Source organism: Palaemon carinicauda, chromosome 6 (assembly GCF_036898095.1).
Source record: "Palaemon carinicauda isolate YSFRI2023 chromosome 6, ASM3689809v2, whole genome shotgun sequence".
Taxonomy (NCBI): Eukaryota; Metazoa; Arthropoda; class Malacostraca; order Decapoda; family Palaemonidae; genus Palaemon; species Palaemon carinicauda.
In genome coordinates, this window is record NC_090730.1 from 19,385,846 (window position 1) to 19,394,610 (window position 8,765).

The following is an 8,765-nucleotide window of genomic DNA, read 5'->3' on the forward strand; positions in this document are numbered from 1 at the left end:
GTTGAGACATGGCAAGGATGCAAGCAGATAAAGTCGCACAAAGGGAAAAACACGTCCATTGAAGCGAGCTACTAGTAAAGGAATGGGGATGGACGTGACGTCATCAAAAGCAATGGCGTCCGTCTGTTTACATCGCGAGTACCGATATCGCCACATCTAGATTGGCTGCGGCTCAGCTCCCAGCCACTCCCTGTCCGCCATATTGAAGAGTTAACTCTGAATGGGTGCAGATAGCTATGTGGCACGTCTATACATGCGTGTCCCCTGTTGATACACGATGTCTTAAGGGGAAACCCTTAAGATACTCGCTCCAGAAGTTAGAATTCTGTGATAACCTGTGGTTTAATTCTCTGGGAAAATCCTAGTAGTGATTACCCAAGGAAGCTACCAAAAAGGAACCTTCCATCAGGACGCCATGGCTTGAGCCCAAAAATATATATATATATATATATATATATTTATATATATATATATTATATATATATTTATGTGAGTGTGTGTGTGTGTGCGTATTATTATTATTATTATTATTAATTGCTAAGCTACTACCCTAGTTGGAAAAGCAGGATGCTATAAGCCCAGAGGCTCCAACAGGGGAAGTATGCGTGTATATGTAGGCTATACAAACAATATATACCAGTACATATATACATACATGCATATATATATATATATATATATATATATATCATCATCATCATCATCTCCTCCTACTCCTATTGATGCAAAGGTCCTTGGTTAGATTTTGCCAGTCATCTCTATCTTGATCTGTTAATTCAATACTTCTCCATTCATCATTTACTACTTTGCGCTTCATAGTCCTCAGCCATGTAAGCCTGGGTCTTCCAACTCTTCCAGTGCCTTATGGAGCCCAGCTGAACGTTTTGTGAACTAATCTCTCTTATGGAGTGCGAAGAGCATGCCCAAACCATCTCCATCTACCCCTCATCATAATCTCATAATCTCATCCACATATGGTACTTAAGTATGTATATATATATATATATATATATATATATATATATATATATATATATATATATATATATATCTTCTTCTTCCCAGCTTTATCCCTATTCGGGGTCGCCGTTTCTAATGAGTCTCTTCCATCTCCCTCTGTCCTGTGTCATTTCCTCCCATACTCCCTTCTCCCTCATATCATCTCTAATGCAATCTCTCCACCTGGTCTTAGGTCTTCCTCTCCTTCGTGTTCCATCCACCTCCACGTCCATCACTTCTCTTGCCATGTGTTGCCCTTCTCTTCTCATCAGGTGGCCATACCATCTTAACCTTGCCTCTTGCACTTTCTTTGATGCCTCAGTGACTTTTACTGTACCCCTAATATGTTCATTTCTAACCCTGTCCTTTTTGGTTACTCCACTCATCCACCTAAGCATCCTCATCTCAGTTACGTTCAACTTTCTACCCTCTGTTTTCTTTAGGGGTGCTGCTTCCAATCCATATGTCATTGCTGGTCTGACCACTGCCTTGTGCACTCTGCCCTTCAATCTTATAGGGACTTTCCTATCACATATGATACCAGACACCCTCCTCCAGTTGTTCCAACCACACTGAATCCAGTTGTTAATTTCCTCTTCCATGTTCCCCCCATTGTCGATCACTGAACCAAGGTACTTGAATTTATGAACCCTTTTGATGTTTTATATATATATATATATATATATATATATATATATATATATATATATGTGTGTGTGTGTGTGTGTGTGTGTGTGTGTGTGTGTGTGTGTGTAAATAAACAGCACCATCAAGAACAACGAATCCAGCATTTTTCCATTTCCCTGGAGGACAAAATCTTCAGACATGTCAATTCATGTCTGGGATTTGACCAGTTTTCATCACCACGCTGGCCAGTGCAGACAGGTGATTGTGGAAGATTTTTATCTGATTGCTCACAGCCTAAACACAGGAGCGATTTTATCTTTCCTATAATACCCTAATGATTCAAAGTGGGTACTTGGGATGAAAATGGAAATGAACCAGATAGGAAATGGGTATAAACTCTATTTCAGCAGATCAAGAGAGGGGAGAAATGGAGTCGGGGTCATAATAGGTAATAGCTGGAATGAAAAAGTGGTAGAAGTAAAGAGAGTAAATGATAGGCTTTTAAAGATCCAAATGATAATAGGGGATTGGATATCAAGGACTAGAAAAGAATTATTAAGACAAGAGTTTGGGGCTGCTATTAGATCAGTGAAAGAGGAAGAGAAGCTAATCATAGGAGGAGATATGAATGGCATAGTAGTGAAGAGAAGGGATGGATATGAGGAGGTACATGGAGGCCATGGGTTTGGAATTAGAAACGAGGACCGGGAGTATGTATTAGAGATGGCTCCGAGTTTTGAATTGGCTAGTATGAACATAGGGTTTCAGAAGTTGGATAGGCATCTGATAACCTATGAAAGTGGAAAGCCAAATAGATTACTTATTGGTTAGAGAAGCAGGCAAGAATAATGTGATGAACTGTACTGTAAAGTGATTTTGGGGGAAGCTTGTTTCAAGCAACATAGACTGGTTGTGATGGATTTAAAAATGAGAGGTAGAAAACCTAAGAGAAAGAGGAGATTTAGAATTAAGGTTTGGGACATTAAAGAAGAATAGTGTGAGCAATTTAGAAGGAGAGAGAGAGAGAGAGAGAGAGAGAGAGAGAGAGAGAGAGAGAGAGAGAGAGAGAGAGAGGGAGAGAGGGAGAGAGGGAGAGAGGGAGAGAGGGAGAGAGGGAGAGAGGGAGCCTTACCTTATTTTTTGTTTGGGTTCCCCCAGGTCCCTCAGTGTGAGGCACCTCGTATATCCACCAGAGAGTTGCTAATACATCTTCCAGTGTATTTTGCATCTTCCAGTCTTGGATGGTCTGGGATGCATCTTAGGTATTTATCGAGCTGCTTTTTAAACGCATCTACGCTCACTCCTGATATGTTTCTTAGATGAGCTGGCAGCACATTAAATAGTCGCTGCATTATCGATGCTGGTGCGTTGTGGATTAATGTCCTGTGCGCCTTTCTCAGTTTACCTGGAATGCTTTTTGGCACTATTAATCTACCTCGGCTTGCTCTTTCTGATACTTTAAGCTCCATGATGTTTTCAGCAATTCCTTCTATTTGCTTCCATGCTTGTATTATCATGTAGCGTTCTCTTCTCCTTTCTAGACTGTATAGTTTTAAAAATTGCAGTCTTTCCCAGTAATCAAGGTCCTTAACTTCTTCTATTCTAGCAGTATAGGACCTTTGTACACTCTCTATTTGCGCAATATCCTTTTGGTAGTGTGGGTACCATATCACATTGCAGTACTCGAGTGTACTACGCACATAAGTTTTGTAAAGCATAATCATGTGTTCAGCTTTTCTTGTTTTAAAGTGTCTGAATAACATTCCCATTTTTGCTTTACATTTAGCCAACAGTGTTGCTATTTGGTCGTTGCATAACATATTCCTATTTAAAATTACACCAAGGTCTTTAATTGCTTCCTTGTTTGTGATTGTCTCATTATTAGGTCCCTTGTATGCATACACCATTCCTTCTCTGTTTCCATAATTTATTGATTCAAATTTATCGGAGTTAAATACCATCCTATTTATCTCCGCCCATTCATATATTTTGTTTAGATCTCTTTGTAGTGAGTTCCTATCTTCATCACAAGTAATTTCTCTACTTATTCTTGTGTCATCGGCGAAACTTCTCACTACGGAGTTTTCAACATCACAGTCTATGTCTGAGATCATAATAACAAATAGCAGTGCAGCTAATACCGTACCTTGGGGCACACCAGATATTACCTGGGCTTCATCTGATTTCTCGTCATTTGCAACCACTATCTGTTTTCTGTTTTGCAGGAATTCTTTTACCCATTTTCCTATCTTTCCCACAATATTATGCTTTCTCATTTTTTTCTCCAATATGTTATGGTCTACCTTGTCAAAGGCTTTTGCAAAATCTAGATAGATCACATCTGTGTCTTTTTCATATATCATATTATTGTATATGTTTTCATAGTGAGCTATCAGTTGGGTCTGTGTACTTTTTCCAGGTACGAAACCGTGTTGACCCATATTAAACAAATTATTTTTGACCAAATGGTTCATTATTTTCTTTTTTATTACCCTCTCATACACTTTCATAATATGTGATGTTAGACTAACAGGTCTATAATTGCTTGCCTCTAGTCTTGATCCACTTTTGAAGATAGGGGTTATATAAGCTAATTTATGTTTAACATATATCTCGCTCATATCTATACTCTGTCTTAGCAGTATTGCAAGTGGCTTCGCGATAGTGTTTGCAGTTTTTTTTAACAAAATCGCTGGAACTCCATCTGGTCCGGCTGCCGATCCATTTTTAATTTCGTTTATAGCCGTGACAATATCTGCTTCATTAATATCTATATCCGTTAGATATTCAACATTTTCTTCTCTCATTTCTGTTTCATTATTCTCATTCGCAATTCTTGGCGTGAACTCACTCTTATATTTTTCTGCTAATATGTTGCATATTTCCTTTTTTTCATTCGTTAGCCGTCCTTCAATTCTTAGAGGGCCTATTTCTATTCTCCTTTTATTCATCTTTTTTGCATAGGAGTAAAGTACTTTGGGGTTTCTTTTTATATTTTGAAGTGTCCTTTCTTCTAAGTCCCTTTTTTCATTTTCTTTCGACTGTATAATCTTTTGTTCTGCATTTTCTATCTTACATTTTATTTCCCTCATTTTCCACACATTTTTTTCTTTTGCAAGATTTTTCTTCCACTTTTTAATTTTCTGAAATAAGATCCTTCTGTCTCTTGGTATGCACGTCTTTTGTTTATTGTTTTTTTTCGGTACATATTTTTCAACAATTTTCTCCAGTATTTTGTACAGTATATCCGTATTTACCTGTATATTATCACTTATAAATACATTTTTCCATTCTTTATCCAGTTCTTCATTTATTTCTGACCATTTTATATTCTTACTGTAAAAGTTATATTTTCCATATCCTTCCCAAAGTTTTGTGTTTTTATTAATTCTGTGATCACTTGCTTTGGAATGAACTATCAATTCTATGACATTGTGGTCTGAAATTCCCGTGTTATACACTATTATTTCTTTAACATAATTCACCTCATTCACAAATACTAGATCTAGGACATTTTCCTTTCTTGTTGGAATGTGGTTTATTTGTTGCATATTATGTTCTAATAGCATATCTTGAAGCTTTTCAAATTGCCTCTTATCTTCTGCGCTACTATTACTATCTTTTTTATATGTATACATACAACCACTTTCTTCTATCCGTTCTTTCCAATCCACGAAAGGAAAGTTAAAATCTCCGGATAGGAGTATATTCCAGTCTTTATGGTTTCTACATATACCATCTATTTTTTCTATTATTATGTCAAAGAGAAAGAGAGAGAGAGAGAGAGAGAGAGAGAGAGAGAGAGAGAGAGAGAGAGAGAGAGAGAGAGAGAGAGAGAGAGAGAGAGAGAGAGAGAGAGAGAGTGTTGACCTTAGAGATTGGACACGGTAACATAGTGGAAAATATTTAGTTAGGTATGAAAGAAATATGTGTAGGGGAAATGGGGGAATTAATGGGAAGAACAAGCGAGTAAAGTGTGTCGAAAGGAGAAAAATGGTGGTGGAACAGGGGTGCAAGAATTGGTTAAAAGAAAATCAAAGGTATTCACGGTCTTGAAAGTAAGACAAGCATAGGGAGTAGAGGAACGGCACAGAGAAGAGTAAAAAGATTCTAGGAGGAACGTAGGTATAGCTATTGTAAGAGCAGTTAAATGAAAGGCTAGGAACAAAGGAAGGTAAAAGGGATATCTATAAGATTTCAAACTTGAGGAAAAGGCACAGACAAGATTTGGGCAACTGGTAGTCATCAGAGATAGAGATGGAAATATATTGCATAGGGATGATGAAATTAAGAGATGGGGAGAATATTATGAGCAACTATGGAAAACTGAAAATGAGAAAGAGGAGCTGGGAGAAGCACAAAGGGTGGAGGAGCCAGTGGTAGTGATAGAAAGTACAGAAGTGAAGCGGGCATTGAGTAGAATGAAGAATGGTAAAGCACCAGGTCCATCAGAGTTTCAAATTGAAATGGTTAAGATATTAGCTAAAGAGGGGGAAGAATGGATTCTGGATTTATTGAAAGCGCTATGGGAAGAGGAAATAATGCCTAAAGACTGGGAGGAGATTGTAATTGTACCTATATTTTTAAGTAGAAAGGTGACATCATGGAATGAAGTAACTACAGCGGAATCAAACTAACAGAGCATGGTTTGAAAGTGTTAGAGAGGGCACTAGATGAGAGATTGTAAAGATTGGGAAACAGCAGTATGGATTCATGAGGGGGAGAGAGACTGTGGCTGCCATCTTTATAGTAAGGTAATTATAGGAAAGATACTAGAGGGAAATCAGATGGTCTTCTGTGCTTAGGTAGATTTAGAGAATGCTTATGACAGAATACCAAGAGAAGTGATGTTTTGGTGCTTGGGGAAGAAGAAAGTCCTGGAGAAGTTGGTTAGAATGGTAGAGATGATTTACAAGAGAACAAGGAAAAAGGTGATAACAGCTGTTGGAGAAACAGAGACCTTTGAAGTTAGTGTTGGATTACATCAGGTGTTAGCATTAAGCCCATTTTTTATTTGTGTTGGTCTTGGATGTGTTTAGTGAAGGATCAGAAATGAATAGTTCTGGCAGTTGGTATATGTAGATGGTTTGGTGATTATTGCTGACAATGAGGAAGAATTACAGAGACGGGTGGTAGAGTGGCAAAAGACTGGAAAGGGTAAATGTGGATACGACTGAAGCTATTCTTAACAGTAAGGAAGGTAGGACAGGATAGCCATACATGAAAGTAGAGGAGCAGTTATAAAACAGGTAGAACAATTTAGATACATGGGATCATCTATAAATTAGGAGGGAGGATGTGAATAGGATAAAAGCAGCATTGGGAAAGTGGAGGGAGGTAGCAGGAGTTTTATGTGGTAGGAAAATGCCAATTAATATAATAGTCTAAGATTTATAGCACTGTAATAAGACCAGTGTTAATATATGGATCAGAAACTTTGGCTTTAAGAAAAAAGGAGGAAGCAAAGCTTGAGAGAACAGAGATGAGAATGCTAAGCTGGTTTATGGGAATATCACTGTTTGAAAGATTGGAAAATGAGAAAATAAGGGGAATGGCATGCGCAGTGAAGATTTCGGAGATGAATACAGTGTCACGACTGAGATTGTGTGGGCATGTATTAAGGATGGATGGTAGGGAGGGGGTGAGGAGGGCTCAGGAGGAACCTGTAAGGGGGAGAAGATCAAGAGAGAGGCAGATAATTAGATGGCGAGATAAGGTGAAGGATGACATGGAGAAAAGAGGTTTTTGGTGGAAGAGGATGCCTTTGGTAGAAGGCATTGGCATTGGGTATCAGGGAACAGACCCCTTAATTTAGGGATAATGGTGGGGAAGAAGATTCAGAATTTATTCCATGTTGAAATTAATACATTTGAAATCTAAATCTGTTCTATCCAAGCCACTGTACAATACACTGCTATTTGGTATAATCTGAAAATATCATTCAGAAAATCTAAAACTAATCTCATTGTCTTGCAATATAAACATATATACTTTCTTGACTGTAATAACACAAGATCAAAATAAATCCTATTAGACTGCATCACTATAGAAAATCCTAATCAAATACCCTCCATTCTATGTTACTATGGAAATAGAAATTAATCTCAAACTAGCTACAGTACTGTGCAAACCAAAATGAATAAATCTGTTCTTGGGTGCAATACCATAAAAGTATCAAGTTAGCCTGTATTATTCATTCCATTGTGGTCAAAATATCACAGAATCAATATTAATGTTATCCTAACAGCTATACCTAGTTAAAATTAGAACAATTTCCTTCGTAGTTACATGTTAACAAATTCTTAATTTCACAGTATCCTCAATATTATGAATTTTTAAAAATTATCACACACTGGTTCTCATGTTGTACGTTAGTACTAGTAGTTGCTAGTAAAAATCAGATTAACCATGTGTTAGTCACAATATCAGAAAAAAGTTTTCTCATGAAATAATCACAAAATAACAAAACATATTTACATATCTACATCTCTGCTTCCCTTTATATATATATATATATATATATATATATATATATATATATATATATATATATATATATATATATATACATATATATATATATATATATATATATATATATATATATATATATATATATATATATATATATATATATATATATATATATATATACATACTGCACTAATCATCCTGGCTCCAAATTCATTTCCCCCTTATCTTTATGTTCTTACAACTCCAATAGAAAAGAGAGTTCTTCCCCTATCGTCATGAAAAGTGCAAAAGCGGTGCTTTTGTTACATTACCACTCATAAGTTTCTCTTATTCCTAGTCCGCCATGCTTAGAAATTAAGCTTATAGCAGTCTGTGTGTCTCCTGGCAAGTACAGTGGTAATGGTAACACATTCGCCTAGCAGCAGATCATTCCTCGCCTGGGATTGTGAGTTTAATCTGTTTACTGGGGAGGATACTGCTGTTGTTGGACACCACAGTGGGGTGTTGGGCTAGCCGGGCTGACGTTCTGATGAGTATCTATTCTGATGAACTGGAACTGAAACCAGGCACCTTTAACCTTCACACCTTCAAACCAGAAAGGTTTTGACAGCATTAATTCCCAAACCCTCTCTAGACACTAAGCCATATTTTTTTCTCGGACCTGC

At 37.1% G+C, this 8,765-nt stretch overlaps 1 protein-coding gene across 1 annotated transcript in view; it reads right to left on the bottom strand.

The window, feature by feature from the left end:
* Positions 1–8,765, bottom strand: part of LOC137642482 (sphingomyelin phosphodiesterase-like) — a 54,727-nt gene that overhangs the window by 45,419 nt on the left and 543 nt on the right. The window lies entirely within an intron of this gene.